Source organism: Rhinoraja longicauda, chromosome 10, assembly GCF_053455715.1.
Source record: "Rhinoraja longicauda isolate Sanriku21f chromosome 10, sRhiLon1.1, whole genome shotgun sequence".
Lineage (NCBI taxonomy): Eukaryota > Metazoa > Chordata > Chondrichthyes > Rajiformes > Arhynchobatidae > Rhinoraja > Rhinoraja longicauda.
This window is the reverse complement of record NC_135962.1, coordinates 28,492,367-28,508,822: the sequence shown is the minus strand read 5'-3', so window position 1 is coordinate 28,508,822 and position 16,456 is coordinate 28,492,367. Positions and strand designations below refer to the sequence as shown.

General features: G+C 43.3%; 1 protein-coding gene across 2 annotated transcripts in view; it reads right to left on the bottom strand.

The window, feature by feature from the left end:
• Window positions 1-16,456, bottom strand: part of akap6 (A kinase (PRKA) anchor protein 6) — a 291,928-nt gene that overhangs the window by 134,870 nt on the left and 140,602 nt on the right. The window lies entirely within an intron of this gene.

The window sequence follows — 16,456 nt, the reverse complement described above, 5'->3', positions numbered from 1 at the left end:
AAAGCCTCCACATCCTTTCTGTAATGGGGCGACCAGAACTGCACACAATATTCCAAATACGGCCAAACCAAAGCTGCATCATAACTTCCTGACTCGAATGGTATGTTGGCATTCATAGCAAGAGGATTTGAGTTTAGGAGCAGGGAGGTTCTGCTGCAGTTGTACAGGGCCTTGGTGAGACCGCACCTGGAGTATTGTGTGCAGTTTTGGTCTCCTAACCTGAGGAAAGACGTTCTTGCCTTAGAGGGAGTACAGAGAAGGTTCACCAGATTGATCCCTGGGATGGCGGGACTTACATATGAGGAAAGACTAGATAGACTGGGCTTGTACTCGCTGGAATTTAGAAGACTGAGGGGGGATCTTATAGAAACATATAAAATTCTTAAGGGGTTGGAGAGGCTAGATGCGGGAAAATTGTTCCCGATGTTGGGGGAGTCCAGAACCAGGGGTCACAGCTTAAGGATAAGGGGGAAGTCTTTTAGGACCGAGATGAGAAAACATTTCTTCACACAGAGAGTGGTGAGTCTGTGGAATTCTCTGCCACAGAAGGTAGTTGAGGCCAGTTCATTGGCTATATTTAAGAGGGAGTTAGATGTGGCCCTTTTTGCTAAAGGGATCAGGGGGTATGGAGAGAAGGCAGGTACAGGCTACTGAGCTGAATGATCAGCCATGATCATATTGAATGGCGGTGCAGGCTCGAAGGGCCGAATGGCCTACTCCTGCACCTATTTTCTATGTTTCTATGTTTCTATGTTTCTATGTTTCTATGTTTCTATGTTTCTATACTCAATGCCCCAAACTATGAAAGCAAGTATGCCATATACTTTCTTTACCACATTTTTATCTACTGTTGCTTTTTCAGGGAATTATAGACTTAGACCCGAAGATCCCTCTGTACATCAATGCTCTTAACGTTCATGCCATTATTTGTATATTTTCCCCTTACATTTGACCTCCCTAAGTGCTGCACATCACACATTCAAATTTAATTCCATCTGACATATCTCTGCCTATTTCTGTTGCTGCTCTATATCCTACTGCATACTTTAACAGCCTTCCTCACAGCTGTGACTCCAGCAATTCTTGGTGTCATCAGCAAACTCACTAACCAACATTTACATCCAAGTCATTTATATACATCACAAACAGTGGAGGTCCCAGCACAAATCCTTGCAGAACAGTGGAGCAGCGGTAGAATTGCTGCGTTACAGCGCCAGAGACCCAGGTTCGATCCTGACTATGGGTGCCTGTCTGTATGGAGTTTGTACATTTCCCCATGACCAGCGTGGGTTTTCTTCGGGAAACTCCGGTTTCCTCCCACACTCCAAAGACATACAGGCTTATAAGCTAATTAGCTTGGTAGAAATGTAAATTGTCCCTTGTGCATGTAGGATAGTGTTAGTGTGCGGGGATCTCTGGTCGACACAGATTCACTGGGCCAAAGGGCCTGTTTCCAAGCTCTACCTCTAAAACTAAACTAAAAAATCCACAGGTCACAGACCTCTAGCATGAATATTGTCCTTCCATCACAACCCTTTGTTTACCATCAGTAAACAGTTCTGAATCTATACCATCAGGTCGCTATTAACCCCAACTGTCTTAATCGTCTGCACCAACCTACCATGGAGGACTTCATCAAATGCCTTACTAAATTCCATGTAGACAACATCTACCACTCTCTACCCCATCAATCACCTCCGTCACCTCCTCAAAAAATTGAATACATTTTGAAAAAATGTAAGGTTATCCATTTTGGAAGGAAGGAGGAAAATTTTATTTATTTTTTAACTGAAGCTAGACTACACAATCTTGCAAAACCAAGTGATCTTGGGGTCCAGCACGCAAAACACAAAATTTTGGCACGCAGAGGCAGCAAATAATGAGGAAGGCCAATAGAATGTTGTTTTTTATTGCAAAGGAGTAAACAAAAGGGAAAATGTTCGTGTATTCACAGTTTCTCCATCACTAAAGAATGATGTACCTGTATTAGTTGGGGTTTCAAAGAGGATGCAGTAAATCCCCATGATAAAGGGGATGCTACAAGAAGGTTCAGCAGCATACATTAGAGTTTGGAAGAACGTGAGATGATCTTATTGAAACACAACATTCTGAGAGGTTTTGACAGGGTGGATTCTGAGTGGCAGTTTCCCTTTTGGGGTTAGCTGGAAGTAGGAACATAATTTTTCAGAAGAAGTGGCTACCCATTTAAAATGGAGTTGGGGAGGAATTTGCGCTCAGAAATCTTTGTAATTCCTTGTAAGTCAGAGAGATGTGAAGATAGGGTGAACAAAGACATCTAAGCTGCAAGGATGTCAAGGATATTGGATAAGAGAGGAAAAGTGATGTTGAGTACAATTGGATCAGCTATACCAAATAGCAGGGTCGAGGAAGCAATTGCCCCACTTCCATTTCTAATTCTTACATTTTTCTGTTCTTATGAAAGGTAGAAATGTCATGATGTTTCACATTATAAATCCTCCCATGGCTGGTGTGTCTAGAGCTTGGGGCCAGAGTCTCAAAAGAAGGAGTCAGCAATTCAAGACAGAAATGAGAATAAAATTCTCCATCAGAGGGTAGGGAATGTTAGTAATCCTCCACTGAAAGTGCTCTGGAGTCTCATTCACTGCATATCCAGCAAATACTAATAGGCTGCAAGCTTTGAGGTGAGAGGGGCAAAGTTTAAAGGAGTTATGTGGTGCAAGGTTTTTTTTACACAGAGGGTGGTGAGTGCCTGGAACACACTGCGGGGAGGGGGGGGGGGGGTGATGTTGAAGCAGATATGTTAGTAGCTTTTAAAAGACTTTTGGATAGGCAAGGAATAGAGGGATATGGATTATATGCATGTCGAGAAGTGACAGTCTTGGCATCATGTTCGACACAGACAATGTGGGCCAAAGGATCTGTTCTTGTGCTGTACTGTTCTATGAATATATTTGTTCAAGATAACTATAGTTTCTTAGAATGAGGAACGTACCTCAAGAGGAACAGAAAGGGGAGCATGTTGGTCAGTAGCTGGAGAGTCAGAAAGAAATATCCTATGGGCAATATCTCTGTAGACCCTGTTCTTTTCTAATGATTTTTTAAACTAACCATCAAATCCAGCACTTTCTCAATTGATATTTCACAGATCACCCTCTCATATTCAAAAAACTTTTCTAATTTCTCTGCCCCAGCTTCCTCTATCCCTTCATGACATTGTTCACAGAGACCTTAAGATCATCCAATCTTTTATTCTTTTCAGTGCCACACCCATCTTCTTTAAGCTGTTCCGTTCAGGCTGGCATTTTTCTCCCACTCCTGTAATTCAACCAGACAACTCTCTCTTCTATTGACTCAGTTAGTCACCAATCTTTCCTCCTGGATTTCAATACATCATAAGCCACCTAATGCCTGAAAGTTTCCATTGCAACTCAAAACTTTTGGCACAAAATCACACTTTGTGGCCTTTATGCCCATGGGTATTAATGTTCCAGGGCTTTAAGGTTTGCTAAGGTTTTGCCAGTACATCATGAAATGAACTGCTCTATTCTTTCATGAAGAGAGCATCCACGATCCCACCACTACCAATCCACTGATGTTGTCTTTGATACCCAGACTTCAAACCTCATGTTGAAATGAGGCATTTTCGAGCTGTGTCACCTATATCCAGAGCTACTCAAGGCCATCCAGTGCAACATAAATGTGGCATGCAAGATCCCAGAGTGTCTGCCTTTTACCCAAGGGATCTTTTGGCATGGTCACAGAGAGTTTAAGCATTTAGTCAGTGAAACCTCCTGTGATTTCAGTACGATTCCATGCTTGGATGCCTTAAGCTAATGTGATAATCGTCAATACCACCTTGCACCCTGGTAAATCTGCCATTTTTGGGGAAACTGTTATTCCTGATGGCAGAGAAATTGATCACAACATTTCACAGATCGGGGGTTTTGTACTTTTATTGTCCCTATTCATTTGGGAAAGCTCCCTGGGAAACAATTGTACTAGGAAGCCTGTCAAGGAAAAAGCTAAGTACTTCTCCATTTTGATCCCCCTGTTGTAAGACAGGTAACATAAGATAATGTCACTCTTACTGTTTGAACTGAAAGTCCTGGATTGAATACAAGCCTCAGTTATCAAGATTGCATCTTTCTACTGCCAAATATTTCTTCAGTAAAGTCAGAATTATGCGTGAAACACCTTGGGCATCATTATCTCTTCAATACTTGGTCACTAACTGGAGGGTTAAATACAATGTCTACAGCTGAATAAAGTCAACTTGACTTTTCCAACCTCAAAAGATGTAATACCATGTAAACAAAGATCTGCAGATACTCGTTTGTACTAAAGATATTCACAAAATGCTGGAATAACTCAACCGACTGAATCAGTCTGGGGAAGGCCACCTATCCGTATTCTCCAGAGATCCTGACCCACTGAATTACTCCAGCACTTTGTGTCCTTTATGGAGTGAAGAAGGGCTCGCTGGTGCACCTTGCGAGTTGGGAGTGGGGTCGGTAGCCAGGGCTATAAACAGGCGGGGAGACGGTGCGAGCCGGGAATGGGTCTGCAGGACCGTCCACTACGTCCAACATCTGTTATAAGTGGGTCTTTAAAGCAAGGATTACCTGTATTGTCTTTGTGAGATAGTTAGGAGGGAAGATTGAACAAAGTTAATTCTTTCACGACAGAGGGACACAACCGGAAAGAGCCCTGGCCACTTGCAATGTCAACTGTGGAATGTCAACTGAGGGAATTTCAACTGAGCTCTCGTAATTTTGTCCAGATTATAGGGGTGGGCAGACCAGCAGTTGCCGGAAAATCGATGTTCAACATGTATTTGCATTCAGATCGACAGGGGGTGATTAATAATAGTCAGCATGGTCTTGTACATGAGAAACTCGCACTGGGATAGTTAGAGGAACCAAAAGTCGACATTCATAGCTGCGGAAAGGGGAAGTCCACACCCACCACCTGGGTTGAGAGCAGCAAGGATACCTGTCCAAGGACACCCACGATATTGTATAAAGTCTGTAAGAAGGAGGTTGGATCTGCATGATGGCCGCAAGGTCTGTACTGATAATGGCTCATTGCGTATCTGCACCATGAGAGCGCATAGTCTCGGCACAAAACTTGATCAGCTAACTGAACACTTTGCACAGGATGTACAATTATAATAATGATTAATTAAATTTAAAAAATGAAATCATAAATGTGTAATAATGGAATGATTCTCCATAGAAATGAGAGTGAATTTAGTTTCATTTAAATGAGAACAATTTAAACCCCATTGCACCCTTAATAGTTGGAAGTTATCTCAAGAGAGGTAAGATGACTTTATTTCAAATCTTATCTGCATTGCAATACTTCCTGCTTAATATCAGAAATCTAAGTACAGTAAGTGTGACATTAATTAGGCATGTGTCTTTCTGGCAGCTGCAATATTTTGTCATCAGTCCTAGATAGGTGCAATTTCTGTAAAGCAACTAAAAGAGCGACGATAGAGGCTGTGGCAATATTTCAGCAAGGTTATTTCCATCAGACCTTTGTAATTTGATTCACTCAGAGGATTCATTAAACAGCAGCAGTTCTGCCAACCAGATGCCTAACCAACCACAGAGGAAATAAAGCTAATTTCTGAAGATAGAGGGAAGCCTCAGATACTGTACGGCAGGCTCCTTCAGGGGCATTTAATCTTGATATTATTTTAATGTTTCAGACATTGTTCATGCCCCAGAATTGTGTGCTTTCACAATTTTGGAAATTTCCTTCTGGATCCCTTAAAAATCCTTTATGAAAACAAATCAAAGCAATATTACAGAAGTTATATCTTTGGAATCAGATACATGACATAAAATGTCATGTGCAACTAATGTCAGCAGTAATCAGTGCAACTAATCTTGACCCAGACTCGCTCTCCCTCTATCTTCCTGTCTCCACCTATATCCTTCCTTTGTCCCACCCCCGACATCAGTCTGAAGAAGGGTCTCGACCCGAAACGTCACCCATTCCTTCTCTCCCGAGATGCTGCCTGACCTGCTGAGTTACTCCAGCATTTTGTGAATAAATCGATTTGTACCAGCATCTGCAGTTATTTTCTTATACTACTGGTTGCTCCACTGCGATTTCTCTTCGAGGTATGTCCACTTTGAAGAAGTTCTCCTCCTCTCTTCGACGAGAGTTTAGCAACATGCTCTCTCGCTGCTCCCCCTCTGTGATTTCTCCTGCCCTCCTACTCTACGACCACATCTTGACCCAGACTCGCTCTCCCTCTATCTTCCTGTCTCCACCTATATCCTTCCTTTGTCCCACCCCCGACATCAGTCTGAAGAAGGGTCTCGACCCGAAACGTCACCCATTCCTTCTCTCCCGAGATGCTGCCTGACCTGCTGAGTTACTCCAGCATTTTGTGAATAAATCGTCAGCAGTAATTGACTTCTACTGTTTATAGAGTCATACGACACGAAAACAGATTCTTCGGCCCAACTTGCCCATGCGACCAAGATGCCACTTCTACACTGGTCGCACCTATCCCTTTAAAACTTTCCTATCCATGTACCTGTCCAAATGCATTTTAACTCTCACAAAGGGAAGAGAGAAACCTGCTCTGCTTTTGTAAGAAAAAGAAGGTAATAATGTCATATTTGCCACTCAGTAGACCAGACCCACACAGATGTGCATAGTCCAATTTCATAGTTGACTGAAGGTGACAGCACAAGTAGCTACGGTGGTAAAGAAGGTATGCTTGTCAACCAAGGGAATTGAGTATAAGAGACATTGGACTTTGGTTAACCCGCATTTGGAGTATTGCATGCAGTTCTAGTCTCCCCATTACAGGACAGATGGAAGATTTGGAGAGGGTGCAGAGGAGGTTTCAGAAAATGCTGCCTGGATTAGAGGGTTTCAGCTGCAGGGAGAAGTTGGATAGACTTGGATTGTTTTCTCTGGAATGTTAGAGTTTGAGGGAAGACCTGATAGAAGTATATAAAATTATGAGAGGCACAGACAGTCAGCACATTTTTCCCAGGGTGGAAATGTCTAACACTAGAGGGCATAGCTATATGATGAGAGGGGGAAAGTTTAATGGAGATGTGTGGGACAAGTATTTTTTACACAGAGAATGCATTTTCAGAGAGTCCGAGAGGCACAGATGATCATAGCATTTAAGAGACTTTTGGATAGGTATGTGGAAGTGCAGGAAATAGAGGGATATGGATCATGTACAGGCAGATGAGGTCTGGACATCATATTCGGCATAAACATTATGGGTCAAAGGGCCCATTCCTGTGCGATACTGTTCTATGTTTGTAGGGAAAGAGGCTAACTAGAGTAGAAAATAGGGCCCCTTATGGCTCCTCAGAAACCAAAGTGGTCATGTATGTGAGGAGCTGCAGGAGATGAGCAATGTCTTCAATGAGTATTTCTCCTCCGATTTTACTGTGGAGAAAGACATGAAGACCGAGGAACTTAAGACAGTTAATGGAGCTGTCATGAGAACAGTCCGCATTATGGTTGCGGAGGTGCAGGAGGCATATGGGGGGTAGATAAATCTAAGGCATATGGAGGTAGATAAATCTCCTGGGTCTGATCAGATATATCTGAGGACAAAGTGGAGGATACTTAGAGAAGATATTGCAGGAGCTCTGACGGAGGTATATTAATCATCATCTTTTACATGGGTGTGGTGCCGACTGGCTGGAGGGTGGCTAATGCCGCGCCTTCATTTAAGAAGGGTGGCAAGGAAAAACCTGGGAACTGTAGATCAGTGAGCTTATTATCTGCGGTAGACATGTTACTGGAGAAGATTCTGAGGGATAAAATATATATGTAGAGTCAACATAGTTTTGCATGTGGGAGATCGTGTCACAATTTTGATCGATTTTTTTTGAAGAAGTAACCAAGAAGGTTGAAGAGGGCAAGAAAAAGAAGTTGAAGAATGGACTTCAGTAAGGCCTTTGATAAGGTTCCGCATGGTAGGTTGTTCTGGATGGTTAGACCTTAGTAGCCTGGATGTCGAATTTGAGAGATAGCTGAAATTTGAGGGATAGAAAATTGACTTCATGGAAGGAAGAAGTGTGGTGGTGGAAGGTTGGTTTTCGGACTGGAGGCTTGAGGCTAGCGGTGGGCCTCAGTGCTGGGCCCTTTTCTCTTTGTGGTTTACATTAACGATTGAGATGAAAATATGCAAGGCATGATCAGTAAGTTTGCAGATGACACTCGGGTAGGTGGTATGGTAGATAGTGAAGAGGGTTATCAAAGATTACAGCATGATCTTGATCAACGGAGCAAGCGGGCTGAGGAATGTTTAAAGGAGTTTAGTACTGATAAGTTGCATTTTTGGAAGTCAGACCAGGATAGGACATTCACAGTGAATGGCAGGGCACTGGGTAGTGTTGAAGAGCAAAAGGATCTCAGAATGGAGCTGCATTGATTCTTGAAAGTGGTGTCACAGGTTGTCAAGAGGTAGTCAAGACCACCAGTCACAGGTGGTCGAGAAGGCTTTCGGCACATTGGCAGTCATCAGTCAAAGTACTGAGGATAGAGGTTGGGGTGTTACAGTATGTTACAGTTGCACAAGACATTGGTGAGGCCGCACTGTACTCCAGTTGTGATGGTGGCTCACAATGATTTCCTGGCTTTTGCACCCTGTCTTAATTTATAAAACTCTAGATACATAATATTTTTAAAATTCCAAGCTTTCCCTAGCATTGTAAATGAACTATGCACATATTCTTGAATATCTCTCCAATTTAGTATTGTCTAGCTTATATTGCAGCTTTTCTTTCTTCATTTTGTATTTCTCATAATGAACTTTCATTTAGAAAATAGAACCTAGAACAATACTGCATAGGAACAAGCCCTTCGGCCCACAATGCCTATCTAAAAGCCTCTTGCACACCACTATCGTATTTGCCTCCACCATCACCCCTGGCAACCCATTTCAGGCACCCGCCATTCGCTCTGTAAGAAAAATTATCCTACACATCATTAAATTTTCCCCCTCTCACCTTGCAGCTCTGCCCTCTAGTATTGGACATTTCCACCCAGGGAAAAATGGACTGACTCTCAACACTGTCTATGCCTTTCACAATTTTATATACTTTTATTAAGTCTACCCTTAACCCCCAACATTCCAGAAAAAACAATCTAAGTCTATCCAATCTCTCCCCGTGGCTGAAATGCTCTATTCCAGGCAACATTCTGGTAAACCTCCTTCACAACCTCTCCAAAGCCTCCACATCTTTCCTGTAATGGGGCGACCAGAACTACACTCAATACTCCAAATGCGGCCAAAACAAAGTCTGAGAGAGCTGCATCATGACTTCCTGACTCTTATATTCAATGACCCTAGCAATAAAGGCAAGTATACCATATGCCTTCTTTACCACCCAGTCAACTTGAACTGCTACCTTTACTGAGTCATGCAGTATGGAAACAGGCCCTTCGGCCCAACTTGACCACACCGACCCATCCCATGACTTGTCCCATCTACACTAGTCCCACCTGCCTGCATTTGGCCCATATCCCTCCAAACCTGCCCAAACCTGTACCTGTCTAATTGTTTAGACAGTACCTGTCTAATTGTTTCTTAAATGTTACAATACTGTAATCCCTGCCTCAACTACCTCCTCGGCAGCTCATTCCATACACCCACCACCCTTCGTGTGAAAAAGTTACCCCTCAGATTCCTATTAAATCTTTCCCCTTTCACCTTAAACCTATATCCTCTGGCTCTCAATTGCCCTACTCTGGGCAAGAGACTCTGTGCATCCACCCGATCTATTCCCCTCATGACATTGTACAGCTCTATAAGATCACCCCTCATCCTCCTGCGCTCCAAGGAATAGAATCCCAGCTTGCTCAATCTCGCCCTACCGCTCAGACCCTTGGGTCCTGGCAACATCCTTCTAAATCTTCTCTGTACCCTTTCCAGCTTAACATCTTTCCTGTAACATGGTGCCCAGAATCGAACACAATACTCTAAATGCGGCCGCACCAATGTCTTAGAAAACTGCAACATGACCTCCCAACTTCTATTTTCAATCCTCTGACTGATGGCTAACATGCCAAAAGCCTTTTTGACCACTCGATCTACCTGTGACGCTGCCTTCAAGAAACCATGTACCTGCACTCTTAGATCTCTCTGGTCTACAACACTCCCCAGAGCCCTACCATTCACTTTGTAGGTCCTGCCCATGTTAGACTTTCCAAAATGCAACACCTCAAATTTCTCTGTATTAAATTCCATCAACCATTCCTCAGCCCACCAGGCCAACCGATCAAGTTCCTACTGCAATTTTTGACATCTTCACTGTCTGCAATACCACCCACTTTTGTATCATCTGCAAACTTGCTAATCTTGCCATGTACATTCTCATCAAAATCATTAATATTGGTTATTTATACTTCCACACTGCGTATCAGGAATGTACAAATAAAATATTATAGTTCTAAAGAGAATATTGGTCCGATATCATGGCTTTCCAGTATCGTAGTGTAAGGGTTAAACTGACAATTTCAGATAAAATGTGAAATTAAGTTATCAGGTAAGTTAGCAGCCTTTTGAAAACAAGTTTCCAGACCCGTTATCTCCTCGCACCTGTGATCATTGCCTGGGAACGCAGCCTTTCCCAGGCCATTCTGTTGGAAAGCGTAACATTGGCAAACACAACACAACAGCAATAGTTGGGTAGACCACCCGCACCCCCTGCCCCGAGTAGCGCAGAAACATTGCAGACAAGGGGGACTTATGATTGGCTCGGGGAGGTCTGCTCTGATAAGAAATACCATAAAGATTGGTGTTGGGCGCCCTTTCAGTGAGAGCACCTCAGCCTTGGACTGTGCCGCAAACGGTGTCAGGTGATCTTGAACTGAACACCCTGTGGCGTGCTCTGCTGTGTACTTGCGGTTTGCGAGTGCGTTCGGGGCTATTCGGGGGATACACGAGTGTATGTGCCTTATTAAGTAGTGGTAATAAATTACTAAGTGAATCAAACTGTTATCTGAATCCAGTGATTTATCGAACACAATAAGTATTATCAAATATTAAGCTGAAATTCATGGATTGTTTCAATTTTCTTTACTTCTGCAGTGAAAGATCAGAGCTGCCCCCATTCCCAATACGCACATTCTCATAACAGGGAATACCCCCCACATCAATGATGGCATTTTGCAATGGCAGTAAGGCATAATTTCCACTAAAGGAGCCATGAGTACCATCTCTTCCTTCTTGTATTTTAGCATTTCAATAATGGTAATGAAAGATAATGAAATAATGAAAGAGAATATTGTGAAAAGCTGTTGAATTGATTTTTTTTGGAAGTTTGGACAAATCTCATTAGAAAATGATAATTTTCCTGATGATGGAAACTCTCTTTGGTTATTATTTCCCTTTGTGCATTAACATGCTGAGCAGCGGGCACCCGCCACCATCTTCACATAAATACATTAAATGAACCGTGAAATAAAATCTAGAAACTAAAAATTATTCCATGCGATAATGCAATGAATGCTCCTCCATAGCAGAACACAGTCAATGTCACCACAAAATGGCATTTGACACGTCTTGGTAAATCACAGTCTTCTGTGTTAATTATCTAAGTTCAAACTGAACCAAAATCTTTAGATTTATTATTTCAACAAAATTCCAGTTGAATGATTGGTTCCCTTTTAGATTTCAAGGACTACTCACTCAAATAGAAATTCAATATTTTGAAGGGAAAAAAAATAATTCATTATTCCCTGATTAAAAGCAAACTCCACTAAAGGAAGAGCTTGCCAAGCTCATGTGTGAAGAAAGGCCAATTTGACAAGTTCCCAGATGTCGACAACAATTCTGCTGCTGGCAATTTTCCAATTCGGCAATGTTGACTGGGCCTGGTGCCATGCAGATATGCAGTCTGTGCCACAGTGAGGGAGCAATAGTGGGCATCTGGATCCATAATTCTACAGGGAATCAACTGCTTCAGGAGACATTTTTTTGTTTTTAAAAGCCGAAAATATATGCAAAACAAGGGTCTCAACCCAAAACGTCACCTATTCCTTTTCTCCAGAGATGCTGCCTGACCTGCTGATTTACTCCAGCTTTTTGTGTCCATCTTCGGTTTAAACCGGCATCTGCAATTCCTTCCTACACAATTACTAGCTCTAGCATGGAATGTGTTATTTGACAGGATTTACACAGCTAAGTACTACTAGCCAAGTCAATTTTATCATATACAAAAATAAACAGCTTCCTTTTTATGACCAACTAAATTGCCCAAGATCAGATATCGTGACTAAAATAAATATAACTAGCAGTTTTCCTTCAATGACAAAATCATAAATAATACGCTATGTTGCTTTAAAGTGGTTGGTTTAAAACTAATGCTAAGTTTGAAAAATCAGAGTCACCAGTCATTGTAATGACTGTTTTTGTCTAGTTGGACTCTCAAGACGCTCTTTGGTCTGCCCGAGCTTTGTTGGCCTCCCAGCGGAGTGAGATGTCTGTCAAGGAATGTTGCCGACTGGCCCGCTGCAGACTGCAGGAGTACGTGCTGAGGGACGCTCTGAAGCTTGGTGCAGCCAACGCCAAGGCCCTGTGGGGGAGGACCACAGTCTAGGGTCCTTCCGCTGCTGGACATGGAGGGGGCAGGGTGTGGTGGAGAGAGACGCCCCTCCAAATAAGGGATACTGGGTAAATGTCTAAATGTAAGTAAATGTCTAAGTGAATGTCTGTACCAAATGTAACCTCCGGAAATGTCGGATGGGCTTGTTTAAGAATATGTTTTGTGAATGATATTTATTATTTGAATAAAGTATTTTTTGATAAAAAAAATTAAAAATCTTTATGTTTTCAAACCTGCCATCATTTTGTAATAATTAGCAAAATTGACCGTCTACCCCATCTATGCCTCTCATAACTTTATATGCCTATCAAATCTTCCTTCAACCTCTGACATTCCAGAGAAAGCAATCTAAGTCTATCCAATCTCTCCCTGTAGCTGAAACTCTCTAATCCAGGCAGCATTCTGGTAAACCTTCTCTGCGGCCTCTCTAAAGCCTCCATACCTTTCCTGTAATGGGGCGAGCAGAACTGCACTCAAATCTCTAAATGTGGCCGAACCAAAGTCCTATAAAGGAGCATCATGACTTCCTAAGGGTGACATTCATTCAAGTACTTTAAAAATCTTCTCCTGTACATCATTGATAGGTCTGACTGCTTCAAATACAACAGGAGGTGTAGAACAGATAACTGTATGTCAGTAGGTCTGCAGTGGACGTCAGTCGATAATCTGTCCCCTGAGATGGAGACAGATCAAGAAAGGGAAGGGAGGTGTCAGAGGTAGTCCAAGTGCGTTTGGGGACAAGGTGAAAGTTAGTGGTAAAGTTAATGAAATCAATAAGTTCTGCACAGATGCAGGAGGAAGCCCAGATGCACAGGTACAGGAGGAAGCCCTGATGCAATCATCGATGTAGCGGATAAATAATTGGGGGAGGGGGTGATTCCAGTGTCCGTTTGGAAGAAGGACTGTTTAATGTAACTGACAAAAAGGCAGGCCTAGCTGGGGCCCATGTGAGTGCCCATGGCTACACATTTAACTTGGAGAAAGTGAGAGTAGTCTGTTCGACAGAGAAGAGTGTTAATGGAGGGAAATTGGTTGCGTTCCATGAAAAACTGGAGGGTTTTCCTAGTGGGGGGAAGGAGGTGTAAAGGGACTGGACAAGGAGGGAGAGGACTGGACAGTATTCTGAGGGATATTGGGAAAGTTAAAATCACCCTCTAAGACAACCATGTTGCTTTGGCAAATTTCGGTAATCTGTATATTTATTCCTCTATCTCCCGCTTATTATTGGGGGCACATAGTGCAATCCCATTAGAATGCTTGCATCTTTGTTATTTCTAAGCTCTACACATACCGCCTCAGTAGAGGATCCCTCCAGTATGTGCTCTCTGAGTGTCGCCATGACCATCTCCCTCAACAGTAGCACAACCTCTCCATCTCCTTTGCCCCCCCTCTCGATCATATCTGCAACATTGAAACCCTGGAACATTGAACACAGTGCATCTACATTTCCACAAAGGCTACAACATCATAGTCCCAAGCATCAATTCAGGTTCCAAGTTCATCGGCTTTCACAACATTACTCCTTGCATTGAAATAACCACACTTCAGCCCATCAGCATCACCATATTCTTTCACCTCTCCCTGCCTGTCCTTCCTTTGAGGCTTATTGGTCCTGACTTCTATCTTCCCATCACTGCTTCCAAGTTCTGACCTACTACTCTGGATTCCACCCCCTTACATCTTTAGTTTAAACTAGACCAAGTGGATCCGTTGGGCCCAAACCTCTCCTGCGATGGTGCAGCACCCTCTCCTACCCCGCTCCTCCTCCCTCCCTCCTCCCCCCTACCCCCTCCCCTCCTCCCTACCCCTCCCCCCCTCTACCTCCTACCCCTTCCCCTCCCCCCTCTACCCCCTACCCCCACCCCATCCCCTTCAACCACTTATCCCCCCTCCTCCCCCTCCCCCTCCCCCCTCCCTCCCCCTTCTCCCCCTTCCCTCCTCCCCCTCCCCTCCCGCCCCCTTCCTCCCTTCCCCTCCCCCTTCCCTTCCCCCTCCCTCCCCTCCTCCTTCCCCTCCCCTTCCCCCTCAACCCCACTTATCCACCCTCCTCCTCCCCTCGCCCTTCCCCTCCCTCCCCTCCCTGTCCCCTCCCCCTCTCCCCCTTTCTCCCCTTCCCCTCCCCCCCACTCCATCCCCCTCAACCCCCTTATCCCTCCTGCCCCCTCCCTCCCCCTCCCCTGCCTCCCTAGGAGATGGATTTAAACTTTAAAATGTGAATAACTTTAAAAATATAACACCGATTTCAATGAAACTTCTTCCATTAGTACCAAAGGGATGACGGTGAGTAAGATGGGCCTAAAATTGTTGCGCTATCGTGTACCGCTTTGGCTGTAGTTCAGGAACAAACAAACGAGAGTTTTAGTATATAGATGTTCCTGAGTACCACAAGCAAACCTCCCTGGAAGGATACTGGTTCTCCCTTAAGTTCATATGCGACCCGTCCATCTTTTACAGGTCACTTCTGCCACAGTGGAGATCCCAATATTTTAAAAATCTGAACCCTGCCCCCTGCAGCAACTCCTGAGCCACGTATTCATCTGTCCAACCTTCCTATTTCTACACTCACTAGCACGTGGCACAGGGAGTAATCCAGAGATTACTGCTCTCGGGATCCAGCTTTTCAATCTTCTGCACAACTCCCTATATTCACTTTGCAGGACCTCATCCCTTTGCCTACCTATGTCATTTGTGCCAACGGGCACAATGACTTCCAGCTGCTTACCCTCCCCTTTGAGACTGTTCTGTTCTATTACTCTATAATGGTGCTGTCTGGATGCAGTTCAATTTAGTTTAGAGATACAACGAGGAAACAGGCCCTTTGGCCTATGGGGTCCGCGCCGACCAGCAATCCCCGCATATTAACACTATTCTACACACACTAAGGACAATTTTTACATTTACCAAGCCAATTTACCTACATACCTGTACTTCTTTGGAGTGTGAGAGGAAACTGAAGATCTCGGAGACAACCCACGCGGTCACGGGGAGAACGTACAAACTCAAATTCCTCCCACATTCCAAAGATGTACAGGTTTGAAGGTTAATTGATTTCTGTAAAGTACCTATGGTGTGATGCATGTAGGATGCGAAAGAGGTCTAATATAGAACTAGTGTACGGGTGATTGATGGTTGGCGTGGACTTGATGGACCAAAAGGCCTGTTTCCACGCTGTATCACTATACTAAACTAAAATAATTTACAGCTGTGAAATACCATTGAAGTGTAGTGACAACACTGAGGCAGCAACATATTCTTGTGAAGAGCGGCAGTTACCAACATATCAAATGGTCAAGTTCATAATATTAAAGCTTAAGCAGTGAAATTTAAAAAAAGAATATCTAGGTTTGGGATGAAGCATAATGATTCTGACACACAAATGTCAAGTTAACAGTGCAGGTTTGTTATTGGTATGGTCTTGATTGCCAATGTCTGATCTAATTCATTCCAATGACTTAGCTTACAGATAAACCTGTGGCTTGGGTTGGACCTAGGTTACTTTACAACTGCTCCAAATTGTGTATGATATGCAAGGACCAAAAGACTCATTCATCTTAATGCTTCATGTGTGCAAGCATATACTTGAGACAGCTGGTATGCTCTTCAGTTAACTCCTATTAAACATTTTCGCTGAACGGCCCAGTGAAACATAACCAAGTAGAGCTGCTTGAATGTTTCAAATTACTTCAGAAGAATTCAATCATATCAGATAAATTAAATCCAAGACAAAATTTCTAAACAAAAATCTGTTACTCTCTCAGACAGAATAGAGATCAACCCAACAATATCACAACAAAATTCTAACAGCACTGAGCATAAAGCCTAAATAACAAGAGATATGGCAATCTGAAATGTAAGACAAACATACTTAATAT